This window comes from Ursus arctos, unplaced genomic scaffold, assembly GCF_023065955.2.
Source record: "Ursus arctos isolate Adak ecotype North America unplaced genomic scaffold, UrsArc2.0 scaffold_13, whole genome shotgun sequence".
Taxonomy (NCBI): domain Eukaryota; kingdom Metazoa; phylum Chordata; class Mammalia; order Carnivora; family Ursidae; genus Ursus; species Ursus arctos.
Window position 1 is genome coordinate 60,542,025 of NW_026622797.1, and position 18,600 is coordinate 60,560,624.

Consider the following 18,600-nt stretch of genomic DNA (forward strand, 5'->3'; position numbering starts at 1 on the left):
GCTGCCAAACTGGACTGGGTATTTCCTCTTTCCTCCGTGACACTCACCGGCTTCGGTGAAGCAGAGCTGGGGCTTCTTCAGGTTGGACGAAGAAATTCTGATGCAATCTTGGGGGGGTGTGAGTGCCTCTTGTTCACAGGGCCATGTGGATGGAATAGTCTCCCTGTCGTCCACTCACACCTGACCCCTGGACGGCAGAACACAGGGCACTGCCCTTGGAAGAGGAGAGCTGGACAGTGCTGGCTGGGAGGTGACAATCTCATTCTGGAACCTCTCCAGCAGTTGGTGGCAAGCTAGGTCCCCTGACCTAAGGTCCAGGTCTGACTCCCGCCCCAAATGCTGACACTCGGCCCTGGTTTTGATCAACTGGAGTAAGAACTCATCAGTGGCTTTGGTCAGGGTGACACTGGGTGGTCTGACAAACTTTTAATCGAAGTAAAAGCCACGGCTGCAGCAGGGGGTAGTGGTCTCTAAAGATACCCGGGAGAGTTCTTACATCAGAATCCAGTCAGGAGGTTGGTCCACTTGCCCTCCTGGAAGGAGGCACTCTTGAATACTCAATCCAGATGCATCCTCCAGCTGCTAGTCTAGGCAGTGGAGAGCTGAGTTTGCACAATCTCTAAGGAAAGCCCTCCAAACTGGAATGAGATCGGGGCTCCCGGTCCCAGCAATACCTGCAGACAGGACATGGGGCCAGAAAACCCCTGTAAGAGGACATGGGAGCCTGAGGTGAGATTCTGCACGGGGCATGATGAGATGGGCAATCGCCCTCAGCGAGACTCACCCGGCCGGGCTCTGGGAGGGCAGAGTAGCCCGAAGCAGCACACAGTCCCCAGTGGGTCCCGCGGTTTCCTTCTTCACTCCTCCCACATCACCAAGTGTCCACCCTCTCAATTCTGTCTTCTTGTTCTTCGTCTTCTATTTTCTCTCCCACTTTGACCTTGCTTCTTGGATTAGCTACTGGTGGGGATCGCCTTTACTAGCCATGGCAAGTCTCAATGCAACATTTTCTTTCTTTCTTTCTTTCTTTCTTTCTTTCTTTCTTTCTTTCTTTCTTTTCTTTCTTTCTTTCTTTCTTTCTCTTTTCTTCCTTTCTTCCTTTCTTCCTTTCCTCCTTTCTTTCTTTCTTGAGGGGGTGGGGAGGGACAGAGGGAGAGAGAGAGAGAATCTTAAGCAGGTTCCACACCCAGCGTGGAGCCTGACGTAGGGCTCAATCTCATGACCTGAGATTATGACCTGGACCAAAAGCAAGAGTCAGATGCTTAACAGACTGAGCCGCCCAGGCGCCCCTCAGTGTGACCCTTTTTTTGGCCTTATGAACAGATGTGTTGGCGTCTTCAGGAAATTTTGTGTCTCGGTTCTTCGAAGCCTTCTTCTTCATTTCTTCCTCAGGAGACTTTTAAATCACTGACTTGTAGATGTGTAGACAGAGTAGTCTGAAGGGGTTGAGCCTGTGCAAGCCAGACAATTAAGGTCTCCACCGAACATAACTGTGCACAGGAGCACAAGCGCTTCGGCTGGCACTGCGAATTAGATGCGTCCAATACTACTGATAAGAATGAGTGAGCGCATTGTTCTTGTTTTCATGGCTGTTTCTTTGGGATTTTTTTTTTCTGTATAGTACAGTGAAACAGCAAATTATTACAACTTTGTCTAAATCATCAAGTAAACTGAATACAACAATGCAGATAACTTTCCAATGATTGCATATTTAAGACACTTAAGTAAAATCACTTACATAAAGCTTTTCGAGAGACTTCTTATAGACAGACTATGAACCATAAGATCTAGCTATGAGAACTGCCATCAATTTAGATTTTGTTTCAAAGCTGTTAGACTAAGGATTTCTTATCCACCAGGTGGCGCCTACGTTTAAAGCAAAATTATTTTCTAAATTACTCCTGTATTGAACCTCTATCACCGTCACCTTAAGTTTACTTTTGAGAACAAACAAAATAATTCATGTAAGGATAATAAGACATACGAATTCTACTTTCTAAATGTCTCTACTATTTGGGGAAATGTTCGTAAATTTTTGTTGAAGTGCTCCTTCTGAGCAATACTGTTGAAGTTCAGCAGCTCTCCATAAATCAGGTCCCAATTGACAGATATAGCTCAAACTCTTTGTATTCAGAAACTATCATGATATGGCCACAACGTACTTTTTAAAACTTATCTCCAATTGTGCAGCCTATGGCCCCTTTACTAAAACCAAGAGCCCACTGATCTGCACACTGAAGCAGCACTCTTTTCTCCACCTTGAATGCCCTCCTGACTTCTTTAGTCTCCCTATTTCAAAATCTTACTCATTCAAGATTTAATTCTAAGTTCATTACCTATACAAAGCTTTGCAAAATCTTCCCTCACCCCAACCTCCAGCTGGGATTAATCTCCTGGACTCCAAACTACCACAGATGCACAGGGAACCGAGTCCACACCGCCTGACTTCAAATCCTGGCTCTGATACTTGCTGGCAGAATGAGATCAGGAAAACCACTCAATTCCGTGTGCCTCAGTGTCTTCATCTATACAATGAAAATGATATTTATATCAAAAGATGGTCTTAAGGACTGAGAAAATGCATATGTATCGTTACAACTGGTATGGCTATGGGACTTAGTTTTCTCACAAAATGGATTAGGCGGCTTGGAGTGCCAACAAACCAGACTTCTTGTATTTTCTTATTTGGCCAATCTTAGCTCATGGTTTCATGGTCACAAAATGGCTACTATATCTCCCGGCGTTGTATTTGCATTCAAAGCATAAAGAAAAGAGAGGGCAAACACCAAACACCATGTGCCAGCTGAGGATGTCACTGCTTCCCAGGAAACAATAGATTTCCAACAAACTCTGCCACACAGACTTCCATTTACATTTCATTTGCCAGGACTAGGTCATGTAGCTACCCATGGGTAGCTGGAAAAGAACCTGGGCTGTTGGAATTTTTAGGGTTACATGCACTATTGTCCCAAATCAAACTGGAATTTCCTATAAAGAGAAAAGAGGGAACAGATATCATGTAGGCAACCAGAGTGCATGTCCTGACTCTTAGCACCGAATCTGTTTATGGTAAAGCAGCGATAAATGCCAACTACTGTCTGGGTCTTCTTCAAGCAACCAAGTGTTTTTGCCCTGAGTGGGTTATGTGTGTGTCCCTTAGTTTTACCTATGACACCCTGGTCCATCCCACTTCATGTTCATTGCTGTTGAACACGCTAGAAGAGCGTTATAGATTTACCTACTAAAGAAACACGCAGGCTTGAAAAATACAGTTCCTGAGGAAAATGTGAAAAGATATCAAAAGCCTCTAGAGAGGATCCTGGTCACATGCTAATCCTTATCAAGGATTATCTAATTGAAGGAGTTAAATAAAAGGACACAAGAGACATTTCAATAACAGTTGTAATAATATGCTTATATAAAGGCGACCTTTGGGTTGGGTGAGGTATCTAATGAATCTGTGATTTGATTATTGATTCTCTAAGATACAAATTTTGTCAGGTGCTTTCTTCCAGACAGACTCGCACACTTACACACATTTTTAAAAGATCTCAATATCAAACCTTTAAAAATACTAATTTATCTTTAATTTATTTGAAAAAAAAAACAACTTTTCCATGGATCGGAATATGAAAAAAGAGAAAACAGATTGGATTTTCAGGATATTTTTAAAGAATGTTATAAACCACACAGGTAAAAAATAATAAAAATGTCCTAGTAAGAAAAAAAAAAAGAAAAGTGTGGATATCACTTTGAGATTCTATTATTTTTCTTCCCAAGTTTATACATCCTCATTTGGTTCATTTGAAATTTCTCGGGTTCCAGACAGGTTGCAGAAGCATAACCTTCTCTAAGATGCCAAGAAGAAATCTGAGACTAGGTAACACTAACACTACATTCCCAGGGAAACCAGAGGCTGCAAAAATTCCACGTATGACCACTGATGCAATTTTGAGGATGTTCCCGTCTATCGATGCTACTAGTGAAACTGGTTCTTCCTTTCCTATTCTAGGACATGCAGCAGGATGATGGATGACATACTCCAGCTAGGTGCTCGAGTAAACAGAGAAGAAAAAATCAAGTGGAATCATTAAGCTGTGGCATAATTAATGCTGAGAGAGTGGTAGGCACAGAGGGCTGCCGGAGTACTTGGCGGGAGACAATTCATTTCACTGAACCTGTGAAATAATTCTTCATATTAAAAAACTTGGTCCTTTTATATTATATGAACAAACCCCCATTTTTTTTTTTTTTGGCCCCTTCTCCATTAGCTTGATCATGGCGTTTCAAAGCTCTGAGATCAATAGTTCTGTCAGATAGTCATTTCCAACATAGTTTTCTTCATTACGTTTAAATTAACAAAATACATTATTTAATAAAATGTAAAGCTAAATTATACATACTTACATTACCTAGAAAAATATGGCCTAATTATTTGAAAAAGCAGAACAAATTTTTGATAGATAAGAGGAAGAAGCAGTCCCAGCAATTAAATATAATGAAACATGAAAGTCATCACAGGTTATAAGAAAAGCCAAATCAATTATTAAGACTTACTTTCATAACCAGTGCTCTTTCAAGTGTGATGAACACAGGCGGTTTCATCCCACAGAGCTTTATTAGAGAAGCTGGGCTTCCCCATACAGAGCTAGCTTCTTACAAGTCTAATAAGACCAAACAAGAAAGAAACATTACTTTAAAATACTGATATCCGAAAATGGTTAGGACTCTGAAAGAATGAATAGGGCTGATTCCGTTGTCTCTTTATAGTTGGCTATCCCTTTGTCACCGCTAGGTGCTCAAGCACAAATAAAAACAAAGAACCAGACGAAATGATTACGCTGTGGGGTAACCCAGGCTGAAACAGTGGTGGGCACAGTAGGCCAGAGGAGCACTTGACTGGGAATGCCTAATTTCATGGAAGAAAGCTGGGAAGTATTCTTTCCCCTGAAAAGTATCATCAATATCCAGTTTTATTTGGGAAATCCCTTGTATTTGCTTTATAAAGAATGGAGGCATAATATGGTCATAGGGTCCATCGTAGGAATGTGGGCAAGTCATTGACAACGTTTGTATTTAGCACCCTCGTATACAAAACGGGAGATGACCACTACCTACCCGCATAAAGTCTACACAAGGATAAAAGGAGATAAACCAGGGGCGCCTGGGTGGCACAGTGGTTAAGCGTCTGCCTTCGGCTCAGGGCGTGATCCCGGCGTTATGGGATCGAGCCCCACGTCAGGCTCCTCCGTTATGAGCCTGCTTCTTCCTCTCCCACTCCCCCTGCTTGTGTTCCCTCTCTCGCTGGCTGTCTCTCTCTCTGTCAAATAAATAAATAAAATCTTAAAAAAAAAAAAAAGGAGATAAACCAGGTACAATTCTTAGACTAACACCTGGCATGTTTTATAGAGTAAAAAAAAAAAAAAATAGCTGCTGTTTTTATTATTGTTGTTGTCAATTCCATGAACAAATAAATCTACTTCACAGATAATGATTCCCCATTTCCAGTGTTTACACACTGCCTACTATGTACTGGCTACCTTGTGAGGTAATTTCATAGCTTTCCTTTCCTTCTTACCCTTCCCTACTCCTCACTCCTGCAAGGTAAATATTATCCCCACATGGCAAATGAAGAAACCAAGGGCAGAGAAATTCACCCATTCAATTAGCAAACCTTCTGAGCGTCTACAGTATTCCAGGCACCTTTCTGGGGCCTGCAGCCATGGTGACAAGACAAGTAAGTTCCCTCAGTGCGTGGTACTCAGCGTCTAGGTCTGAGCCAACCAGTAGACTTGCAGTGCGACTGACCGACTAGAGTAGAACAAAGGAAGAAACAGGTCTGGAGGAAGGATCAAGAGTTCCATTTGGAGATATATGTTAAGTTCCTGATGCTTATCAGTCATCCATATGGAGGTATCAAGTAGACAGAAAGGATCAGTCTAGCTGGCAAACTACAAGCCCCATACCAAATTTTCCTATCACATATTTTTATGACCTATGAGCTAAAAACAGTTTAAGAAAAAAATTTTGACTTGCATTTTTAAAAATTTTATTTTATTTTTTCTAATAAACTTGGTGAGATGTTGTGTTAGGAGGCATGCAAACAACATTCATCTCACTGTATGTACATCTGCATCGGAGGAGCTCTTGGGTAACCAGGTACGTTGTCAATGAGCACTCATATTTGGAAAGGAATCTTTTTTTCCGAGGATTATATCTCAACAGCGGGCTTAAAATATTCGGGAAATCATCCAGGTTTTCTTGTTCCAGTTGCAGAGCACAGGAAGAGTAGATTTAGCATCATTCTTGCGGGCCCTGGGATTTTCAGAAGAGTCAATGAACACTGGCTTCAACGTAAGGTCACCAGCTGCATTAGCCCCTAACAGGAGAGTCAACCTGTCCTTTGAAGCTTTAAAGTCAGGCATTGACTTCTCCTCTCTAGCTATGAAAGTCCTAGATGGCAACTTCTTCCATTAGACTGTTTTGTGTACATTGAAAATCTGTCGTTTGGTGTTTCCACCTTCATGAATGATCTGAGCTCGATCTTCTGGAGAACCTGCTGCAGCTTCTGCATCAGCACTCGCTTCACCTTGCACTTTGATGTTATGGAGACGGCTTCTTTCCTTAGACCTCTTGAACCAACCTCTGCTAGCTTTGAACTTTTCTTCTACGGCTTCCTCACCTCTTGGCCTTCAAAGAATTGAAGAGAGTGGAAGCCTTGCTCTGGATGAGGCTTGAGCTTAAGAGAATGTTGTAGCTGGTCTGATCATCTCTCCAGGACACTAAAATCTTCTCCATACCAGCAATTAGGTGGTTTTGTTTTCTTGTCATTCATGTATTGCTCACTGCAGTAACACTTTCAATTTCCCTCAAGAGGAAATTCACAACTTAGCTAATCATTTGGTGCAAGAGGCCTAGCTTTTGGCCCGTCTTAGCTTTTAACCGGCCTTACTCACTAAGATTAATCATGTCTAGCTTGCAACTCTTCCTGTCATCTGAACACTTAGAAGCCAATGTAGGGAGATTAACTGGCTTAATTTTAATAAAAGGAGGCCCAAACAGAAGAAGAGAGACAGAGGAATGGCCAGTCAGCAGAGCAGTCAGAACACATACCACATTTATCAATTAAGTTTGTGGTATTACATGGGTGTGGTTCATAACACCCCAAAACAATTACAATTGTAGCAACAAAGATCACTGATCACAGATCACCATAACAAATACAATAATCATGAAAAAGTATGGAATGTTGCAAGAATTATCAAAATGTGACACAGAGACACAAAGTAAGCAAATACTATTTAGAAAATAGCACCAAGAGACTTGCTGGATGCAGATTTCCCACAAACCTTCAACTGGTGAAAAAAAAAACAAAACACAGTATCTGCAGAGGCCTCTGGGTGCTCAGTCATTTGAGCATTCAACTCTTGATTTCAGCTCAGGTCATGATCTCAGGGTCACCATCTCAGGGTCATGGGATCAGGCCCCACATTGGGCTCTGCACTCAGCACAGAGTCTGCTCAAGGATCTCTCTCTCCCTCTGCCCCTCCCCCCACGCACATATTCGTACATCTCTCTCTCTCTCTCAAATAAATAAAAACTTGAAAAAAAAAACACTATCTGCAAAGTGCAACAAAACAAAGCACAGTAAAGCAAAGTGTGCCTATAATATACAATGTGATGTGAAAAAGATATGAAATTCAAATTTCAGTCATTCCAGTTACTGGAACATAGCTCATTTATTTACATATTTGTCTCTGGCTGTTTTCATGCTACCACAGCAGGGTTGAGTAGTTGCAACAGAGCTTTATGGGGCCTACAAAGACTAACGCTTTACTATCTGGCCCTATATGGAGGAAGTTTTCCAATCCCTGATCTGGAGTATAAATGGGGGTTGGGAGTCAATAGCAAAATATTGTACAAAATAACACGGCTCCAGGTGATACCACAAAGGAAGCTAGTAGACTAAACAAGAGGATCCTGACACAAGAGGAATTAATTCAGAGCCCACAGAGAGGGAAGAGCGAGCAAAGTCACCTTTGGAAAGGAATGGTGGGAAGGGGGCCTGAAGGGCACATAGTAAGAGCCCACAGAATGCAGCATCACAGAAGCCCAGAGAGAAAAGCCTTCACGGAGAGCCAGGCTGCCCGCACTGAATGAAGCTGAGGGGTCACGGTGGCCTTATTTAATTGACTTGGCAATATCTGGGGCTGTCAAAAACAGTTTCAGTAGAATGTTGGAAGTCTCCAGACTTGAAGAGTGGAAAAGTGAGTGAAAATGAGTACGTTCATGCAACTTTTTTCACAGTTCTGCTGTGAAGGAAAGTAGAGAAATAAGTGGTAGCTGAAGGGGAATATAAGAACAAGAAAGGGATTTTGAAACCTGAACAACAGAGCATGTGGGAATGTTCCAGTGGAGAAGGAGAAAGCGATGACAGAAGAGACAGAAACGAGGATTTGGGGAGTGGAGCCTGAGAGGACCAGAGCTTACATGGAGAGGTTAACTTTTGACAGGACACCTCTTCCATCATAAATGACAGGAATACACTGAACAAGTACACAGGGGGCTGGGGATCTGACGGTGAGAAGATGCAGATCTTGTCTGCATCTATCTTCAGAACGGAAGGTGACTTTTCCTTGTGCTATGTGTCCTAGAGGTAGGGTCATGGGGGTGGGGAGTAGTGTTTGAGAAAAGAGAAGAAATGAGAAAATTACCAGGAAGCAGAGGAAAAGAAATTTACCTGGAAACCAATTAGCACTGCCTGGCAAGGATGAGTATCCATCTGAGATTTGGAATCACGGATTTGAAGTGAAAATGGTAACTATTCCCAGCAACCACCACAGAGCTGATACTTATAGTGGGACACAATGGATAATTCTCCCAAAATGTCACAGGCTGGAATCAGGCTTCGTCCCCTCTAAGGTCAGTAGCTATATTCTCTGGGCTGTGCCAAATTGTTTCTACCCTGACAGATCCATGGATGGCTATGATCGATTTTTCAGGACCTAGATCTATTCAATTACCGTATATCAAATAGGGTGTTTTTTTTTCTCCCTGCAAAGTAAAATGCAAATTCACCTGTTACTTTTTGGGTAGTACTCTACGAAGTACTAAGCCTCGAGTATTCATTCTCCTATCAACACTAGTATAACTTTTGGAGCATCAAATCATCCTCAGGTACTTCACTATGCTCCATACACAAAGATTCAGGCCCCTAATAGCCTATTATAATAATAATATCAGAATAACTATAATAATCTATGTCCAATAAATAAATACTCACAAATTAACTGAGGACATTCACTGTATTCAAATCAGTCCTTCATCTGAATGTCTGCATCATTATTCTATTCAAATGGAATACCTACTTGTAATATAAATCTTCTCAAAACTTCTTTTTGGCCAGTTGTTTTTTATCTTTAAATCATCCACAAAGACCATATATGTTTGCTACCAGGTTGTTTTCTTTTCAAAAACCTTACATTGGAATTGTAAAACTCCCCTATGCTACTACTTCATACAAATACTAAATACTTCCAGCAGAGGGCTCAAGAATTCTATTTTAAGGAAAAAACTTCAAAAAGTTCGTTGTCAAACAGCAGCTATTATAAAACTCCTTCAGAAGGCAATGTTCACAAAAAATACATTCGCCCTCTTGATCAAGTAATTCCAGGTCTATCAACTTATTTAAAATAATCCAAATGTGGGGCACCTGACTGGCTCAGTCTGTTAAGTGTTGGACCTTTGACTGCGGTTCAGGTCATGATCTCTGTGTTGTGAGATCGAGCCCCGAGTCAGGGTCAGGCTCTGCTTCGGGCATGAAGCCTGCTTAGGATTCTTTCTCTCTCCCTCTACCCCTCCCACCCCTGCTCTTGAGAGTGCTCTCTCTCTTTCTCTCTCAAAATAAATAAATAAAATAAAATAATCCAAATGAAAGAAAAAATTAGATTACAATAAAGCGGCATTTACAGATAAATGTACCTTTATCTAACTCCAGGAAAGAAAATGAATTTATTTACTGTGGATAAATGTACTTTTATCTAATTCCAGAGAAGAAATTAGGTAAATTATAGTCACAAAAATTTATATAAAACTACTTAGGCATATAGGTAAAGGCCAGGAAAAAAAAATCAGAAAGACAACATATAATGTGTAAGTAAATTAGAATTTGGGTGAATAGAATTTGGTTGAATATTGTTTTTCACTTTTATTCTTATTTATGTTTGTGTAAACGTTTGGGTGGGTTTTTTTTATTTTCAAAGACGAAAAATGATATCCCTATTTTTAGTGCTGAAAACAAGGATGGAACAAAATTTAGAAAGCAAGCAGAATGGTTTATTTACGGAACAACTTGGAAATTTGGAGACACTTCATTTTCAAAGGCAGAACTAGTCGGGTACAGCACCACTTTATTCATGCCTACAAATAACATTAAAGTACCTCTGGGATTTCAAAGATGTTGGGAGGGCCCAAATCTCTTTATTTACCTTATTTATTTACATATATGATATCTCATTTTGAGATGGATCTGAGGCTTCAATACAAGCGTTTAAATATTAGGAACATAAATAACTCAAGCTAAGAGAAAACAGGAAACAAAAGTAATATGAAGTCAGGAGAGCAGATATATATATATATTTGTTTTTACATCCTTATCACTGTTTTTTTTTTTTTAAAGATTCTATTTATTTATTTGAGAGGGAGAGTATGAGCGGGGTGGGGAGGAGCAGAGAGACAGAGGGAGAACAGGGCTCAGCAGGGAGCCCAACACAGGGCTCGATCCCAGCACCCTGGGATCATGACCTGAGAGAAGGCAGACGCTTAACTGACTGAGCCACCCAGGCGCCCCCTGTTTTTTACGGAATTTTACTGTTTTAGAACATGGTTTCATTATGTTTCCTAAAGAGTTCTGCCCCAGCATGTATATATTGAAATACGTATTATTTTTATTATACTTTCTTTCCTTCTGTTTATTCTTCATATATGTTCAGGTTTCTTACTGATGTGTAAAGTAATTTATGTGGGCAAGTTACAATATCTAAGAATTTCATTTCAGGATAACCTGAAACATTCAATATTGCCTTTTTATATTAAGGCCTGACAGACGAGGTTGAGAATCACCGAGCCTGATAGACAGACTGTGTATCTTCTGGGAATCCATTATGTATATCATTTCTCCCAAATGAACTTTTAGTGAGAGCTGTCCCAGAAAACAGGCTGAGGCTGGAGTGCAATTATTTCTTTTGCTGAATCAGGGGAAAAGCTTATGTACGTTAAAAAGCCATCAATAGGCTGACAACTTCTTATGAAAATTAATAAGCTAATCAAGCTTCTCCATTAAATAAACTGTTAACCTCCCTCCACTCAGAGGAGCACCTAAAGGAAGGGTCAGGATTCCCTTTGGGAATGATTCGGAGAGGAGCCAACACTCAGAAATTCTAATGATCAAGAAAGAGCACTGCTTAGAAATCCTGCTTTGATTTCTGCTAAGAAATATCACAAAACAAGAACCATTGCTCACCTACCACAGCAAAGGAAAAGTTCAGAGGGATACCATAAACTATAAACTACTTGGCCGTGATACATTCTGCTAAAATATTCAAAAGAAACAAGTGCACTGAAGTACAAAGTCTACCCTGAATTAACTAAGTGGGCTGACCTACTATTTTAAGGTGCTGGATATTAGCCGATTCTACTTTGGAGGACATCAGCTAGAAAAGGACTGATTGTGCATTGCCCCACTTATGACAACAGAACCATTATCAAAAGCATACAGAAAATACTTCTCTTTCTATTCCTCACACTGGCAATATGGGGGGGGGGTAGGAAGTAGAGAGAGTTAGGAGAGTAGAGGAAAGAGAGGCAATAAATCCAGCTCATTTGCATGGAGTTTTATAAATAAAGATAAGGTTAACACACAGAGGGGCCACGCTCATCCTCGTTATCAAATGCTATCTCAGATATCCAGAGATCCTCACCATGTTACCAGTATGCATGTTCCGTACACAATGAACTCAATCACCGTGGCGCATGATGGGTTCCTCAGCACAGAATGAATGCTGAGAAAGATCACAAATGCTATTAGCATATTGTTTAAACACATTTTGTTTTCCTAAGTTGACTGAGTTTCACAATATCTCAAAGGAAAACATCTGTGCCTAAAATGTGACTATCACTCAAGTAGAATGCTAGACTAACGTAATTGAGGTCTGACTCCATCTTGACGTTTGCCTGCTAACAGTTTTCAAGCCCCAGCACTCCCTCCTCTCCGCTTTCCTCACACCTGGGAAAAAGTACAAGAAAGACTGCGTGCTCTCTCCCTTGGTGCTGGTAGGAAGTTCAAACCACACAAACCCCTGCCTGTGTGAAGAATCCTCCAGCTCCCTCCCCTAACCATAGGAAAAGTCAAAGCCAATCACCCCCTACTTGTCCTCTGAAGCCATTTTTGAATCTGCTTGGGAGCCATCCTGCTCTCCCCAGAAAGCCTCATTGTGTGAGTAATAAACCTTTTTGCATCCTCTTGGTGTGCATGTGGTATTACCAGTCTCAACGTCTGAATCAAATTTTGCATAGGGGAGGGAGCCATTCTGTTTTTGGACAACGCCTATAAGACAATCCAGAAGCCCCAAACTTGCAAATGATTACAGAAAAGTCAGGAAACTTAAAAAAAGAAATCAAAGTATCAGTCTTACTACCAAGTGAAAGCAGATCTCAGAAGCGTGGCCATAGTTACACTTCTTCACGCAGAGATATTGTAGACGTTGCTGTGCTGAGCAAACGGCTGTAGAATTCCTGCAGTATAAACTGCACCTGAGTACACTCTAACTAGACAGCACACACCAATTCAGTACACAACAGGCTGGCATGAGTAGAGACTGTTAATTAGAACTGGTCCTGCTCTGCAGGGAGGAGGAGCTCCCACGTGATTTCCCTTTGTCTGAATCAACTATTCCCCTAGAAGAACAGACAGGCTTCAGGCCCTGTGAGTCCTTGGGTTCTGGCGTCCTCAGCTGAGACAAGTAGGCTTCTGGGGGTCAGTCAGGACCTGGACTTCTGAAATCTCACTTCTCCTTTTTTCACAATAAATGATTAGGGCTCCAACCCATCCTTCCCACTTTTGACCCCCAAAGTATGTCAACATTTATTGCTTTACTTGACACCTTGGGAAGCCATAAAAATTCCATTTGGCATATGGTTCTTATCTATCGAGTCAGTTGATACTTTCACGAACCCATGAGTGGGAACATGGAACACCTTCACCCCCAAACAGTAAGTGGTCACATCTGCTTGTGCGTTTGTTTCAATGACCCACTGATAAAAGAGAAAATCTCTCCAAGGGCAAATAATGCAGAATTTCAAAAGATCCAAGAAAGCAAAAAGTCCCTGATGAAATTCAAGCTTCCTTCATAATCACTCTCTCAAACCTTCCAGTATGGACACTGGCACAGCTCTCACAAGAATTAAAGTGAGGAGAAAATGATCACTTTCTGCACAACTCAAAATATTCTTCCTTAGAATGTCGCTTTTAGACTGTGCCCCCAAGAGCCTGGGGCACAGTGCAGGTACCTCAAGGGCCTGCTGCTTGCCAGGCTTCTGGAGGCACTGCCAGGTGAAGAAAGGGTTCTACAGTTAAAATATTTAAACCACTGAATAGCCTGAATGTGGCTCCTCAGAGACACATTTAAGAAAAATTTCTCCCAGTTTTGTTCATATGCTATCATTTAGTTCAACCATGTTACGTTTTGGTTTTGTTTTTTTTTTTTAAGATTTTATTTATTTATTTGACAGAGAGAAAGACAGCCAGCGAGAGAAGGAACACAAGCAGGGGGAATGGGAGAGGAAGAAGCAGGCTCTCAGTGGAGGAACCTGACATGGGGCTCCATCCCAGGATCCTGGGATCACGCCCTTAGCCGAAGGCAGATGCTTAACGACTGAGCCACCCAGGTGCCCCAACCATGTTACGTTTATAAGTAAATCTTATGGGGACTTTTTCCATGTAAAGTGACACATTTATCCCTTCGTAGGGATGGTCCATGGAAAGCAGTTCCAATTAAGATTCCTGTCACTCTGCTGCTGGACCTGGTGTTCAGGTCTACAGAGAAAAATATTCTGCCATGGAGAATAAATACAATTTCAATGATCATCAAAATGGAATGCTACAGTGTATGCCTTATCAATGATAGGTAAAAAGATAATGTGAACCTATTAAGGAATCAAATAAGAATCAGGAAGAGAAACTTTACTGCACAGAGCATGAATATTAAGGGATAGTTTCCTTGAGTTTACAATTTCTTTTTTTTTTTTTTTTAAGAATTTATTTATTGGAGAGAGAGAGAGTGAGACAGAGAGAGGGCAGGGGGAAGGGCAGAGGGAAAGGGAGAAGTAGGCTCCCCACTAAGCAGGGACACCAAATGGGGCTCGATCCCAGAATCCTGGGACCATGACCTGAGCGGAAGGCAGACCCTTAACTGACTGAGCCACCCAGGTGCCCTGAGTTTACAATTTCTGATTGCATGAATATTTTTAACCAATTGTGTAACCACAATTACAGCTAAAATTTTTTTTACTTGAGAATATCATACTTTTCTACATTTCCAAAGAAAGACTTTAAAATATTAATATTAATGGTTCTACGAAATATCCTTGTGACGATTGTACTAAAGTCTTCTCTGGATCAGAGGAAGGTAATTAGGATGGGAGTCCCGAAGAGATGGATTCCTCCATGTGTTGAGGAGCCAAGGCTGGAGTTACTGGATAATGAAGAGAAAAGCAAGGGAACACAGGTACCAAAGCGTCCTTTTTCTTCAGATGGCCAGATATGACATGGCTGGTTCATGGCTGACAAAGTCGGCAGTACCTGGAGGCGGCAAATATTAAAGGGGACTACAAATGCCACTGTCATTTGGTGCGTAGTGTCTCTCTCCATCAGGCTACAAGGGACAGAACAGGAGGACAGGTCTCTGGAAAGTAAGAGGAAGCTAACTCGGCTTATGCCCTTGCTGCACTGTAACGAAGGTACTGAGCACTGTACTTGGCATAGAGTCTATTTTCCTTAACATCATCACAGCCAGAGTGCTAAACAGGGAACTTTATTGTGGTTCTCAGCTCTACTTGCTTCCTGTTTTGGTCCTTAGTTATTCAAGTTCCTAGAGGCTTATTCCAGGAGCTTTGAGGTTAGAAGTCCTTCCTCTGAATAGCGCTCTTCTCTTTCTAGAAGAATCCTGGTGTTAACTGCTAATCCCTGGGCTTTCTTAGCAACACCTGCTCACTCCTGAGTGGCTGACCTCTTGTCTTAGGCCTGGGAATCCTCCTCCTGGGCAACATCTCCATCAGAATCCTCTTTTTCCTCTTTTTTCTCCCCTTCTTCTTTCCTGGTCTGAACAATATGAATGAATTCCTGGCCAGAGTTGGAAAGTGAGGAGACCGAGGGAGGCCTGGGAACGGGTAGTCTTGCCCAGCAGATTAAGTGAGAGTTTGTGTTTCTTAGGGTTACTTTGTCCTTTCCTCCTGAAGGCAGAGCTGCCCAGCGAATTTACATCACACCGCCTGCTTCTGACCTGGCTCCCAGCACCAGTCCAGAACAGGACCTGGAGAGGAGCCTGGCTCCTTTGCCCCTCACGGCTGCTCTTCACAGCTGAGCAAACACAGCCACGGGGTTGTGATGCATCCCCACCTCGGCACAAGCTGTGCCCTAAGTAGGGTGTGCTCACAGGAAGGGCACGTCTCCAACCAGTGTGAAGGCACAGTGTGCGCTTGCTCGGCCCCATGTAGACTCCTCGCTAAGAAAAGTGCATGCACTTTCAGAGAATGCATTAGCATTAGGGGAAAAGTTCGCTTTTTCTTTAAAATTTCCTGGATGAAATCTGTGACCAATTTTAAGAAGGTTATGCTTTAGAGCATTATGTAGGAGGAACACGCACACGTCTTGTCACACGTAGCAGCATTCACTCATCGCGCCCACACGATACTTCCAATTTATCTCCCAAGACGGCAACAATTTTCAGACATTTAAAATACTTATATTTTATACTATGCTTACTACCACTGACTAAAGGTATAATCAACTGTCAGTAGAAACAGCTAGCGGTAGAGAAGTTCAATGTTAACCCTGATTTTACAAATCTATATCATGGCTAACGACAACAGAGTAGTGAATATTAGTGAATATCCACAATAGTACATAACAATTAAGAAATTGAAGAACTATGCTTTTATTCCTGCTTCCATATGCCAAAGTCTTTGCTTAACGCTAACGTCAATTTCAGAGTAAGAGAAAGCAGCTTTTTTGCATCTCCCAACGTACTGCAATTTCACTTTTTGCCATTATCTGTGTTCATGTCTCAAAGGGAAAACAGATTTATTAAAAAGTCATTTTGGTGTTTAAGAGAGCAAAGCACCATGGATGTTGTCCAAGAAAGCCTGTATTATTTCCGCAGCACAGCACCGAGTCATCATACATAGAGTTCAAGTGCAGCAACTCGGAGCCCTCGTGAACTGAGCGCTGTAAAGGCACCCAGAATGACAGAACCGTCAAAAGTTCACTCTCTGAAGTGTCCAAATGCTTCCCTGCCTCCTTCAACAAAGTAGAACAAATATGACTTAACCTTTCCTCAGTGGGACAGTGGGTTTGAAGCTAAGAAGACTGGCTTTGACTTACTGAGTCAATATACCCTGGGAGAGGGATTTGAGTCATTCCCTGCACCTTCCTGGGCTCGTCATCTTCATGATGGGATCACTGTATTCTTGAGAGCTGTCTAGAAGATTAGGTCAAACAGCACACATCAGGTACCTAGGGCAGTGCCCTTGCTCTTGCGGAAGATGCTCCATGACATGTCAGCCTACTTCCCGACCCTCCGGACACAATCTGAACAGATGAGTCACTGCTGTGTGCGGCAGGCGTGCTGCTGCTCCGTGCGTATGCGCGCTGCTGCTCCGTGCGTATGCGCATCAGGAATGGGTCACTGGGCAGAATAAATACAGCTCTGGGTCTGGCCCTGGGCCTGCTCTTTTTTTTTTTTCTGAAGCATTCCTGGCTTTCTTTTTAACTCATAAAAGTGGAATATGAGCATATGACTCCTAAGCAATGAGATATGGCTGCCCTTCTGCAAACTTCTTCTCAAGCAGTTTGCATACCCTTCAAGAAGTCCCCTTCCATTCATGTTTCGTAAGTCTTTGTGCCACAGGACAAAGGTCAAAAACACATAAAATTTACTTTTTCCTTCCCACTGCACACCAGCAAAGTATAAGCTATGGGTTATCAATAGTACTTTAGAGACGGACAAATGCAGGTGTGACTGTATTTCAGATGTGAAAAGAAATCAACACAAGACACAATTTAGAGCTGCTGTCTTTACATCTATAAACCAAAAAGCATCCAACACATCATTTACTCACCTCACTAGGAATCAGTTTTGGCAACTCTGAACAATAACTGTCCACCTGAATTTCCTAAGGCATGAAATCTGGCTGGGCTGACCCTGAATTGTGATCCATTTCCTTTGTATTTCCCTTTGCACCTGTTACTTGATGGATGTTTTTTTTTTCCTTTCTACCCACTATTTTCATTTCAGCTGCCGAGTTGCCTCAATTACTCTATGAAACATGTCTCAAACTCTACTAGCTCTAGAAAAGAAAATGGACAATATCATATAGTTTAAAAAGCCTCTGAAGAGGGAAATTTAGTAGAAAAGTGAGCTCCCAACATTCTTCAAGACCCAAATACCACCTTCTCTGTGAAAGTTTGTACTGATGGCCCCAGCTGATCACATTCTCCTTTTCGTCTCCACTGTGTCTTGTATTCTGATTCTATTATATCTCCCAACACAATGAGGATGTGTGATTATGTCTACACCCCTTTCCCCCACCAAGATGTGGGCCTGCCAAGAGAAGAGGCCCTTATTTTAGCATAGAAGACACTAAACCTAAGTTGAATAAAATGGAATTAAAAAACGAAACTTTATAAAAGAGGGTAAACATCCAGTCTGCATGTGAGCTGATTCAGTTGAGTGGTTCTCAAATGAAAATGGGAGTCGGGGGTGGGTAAAATGGGTGAAGGGGTCAAACGTAGATAATTCCAGGTTTAGATAAATAAGTCCCGGGGATGTAATGTGCAGCATGGTGACTATAGTTAACAATATTACTGTATATTTGAAAGATGTTAAGAGAGTAGATTTTAAAAGTCCTCACCACAAGAAAAAAAATTGTAACTGTGTGGTGACGGATGTTAACTAAACTTATTGTAGTAATTATACGGAATCCTTACTTTCTATACCCAAAACTAATACAATGTTGTATGTTTGTTATATCTCAATTAAAAATAATTTTAAAAGAAGGTTTCTGTGTATTTTCATCTTTGCTTCAGTAACATAAAACTAGTAAAGAACCATGATGCTTCGGCTCTGGATTCATATTGTCTTTACACAGTTTTATTTCAATTTTCTCGGACAGGCATATGTTGACCTGGCTCTCACATTCTATTAGTTGTCATTATTATTCTTTCACTAAAAAAAAAAAAAAAAAAAAAAAAAGGAAAAGAAAATGGATGTTCTCTGGAGATCTCTGTAAATCCTATGACAATTTTAATGAAGAACAATTTTGGAT

At 41.5% G+C, this 18,600-nt stretch overlaps 1 protein-coding gene across 15 annotated transcripts in view; it reads right to left on the reverse strand.

The window, feature by feature from the left end:
• The window catches only part of KLHL32 (kelch like family member 32), a 253,190-nt gene that overhangs the window by 136,959 nt on the left and 97,631 nt on the right, over positions 1-18,600 (reverse strand). The gene's annotated exons all lie outside the window — the stretch shown is intronic.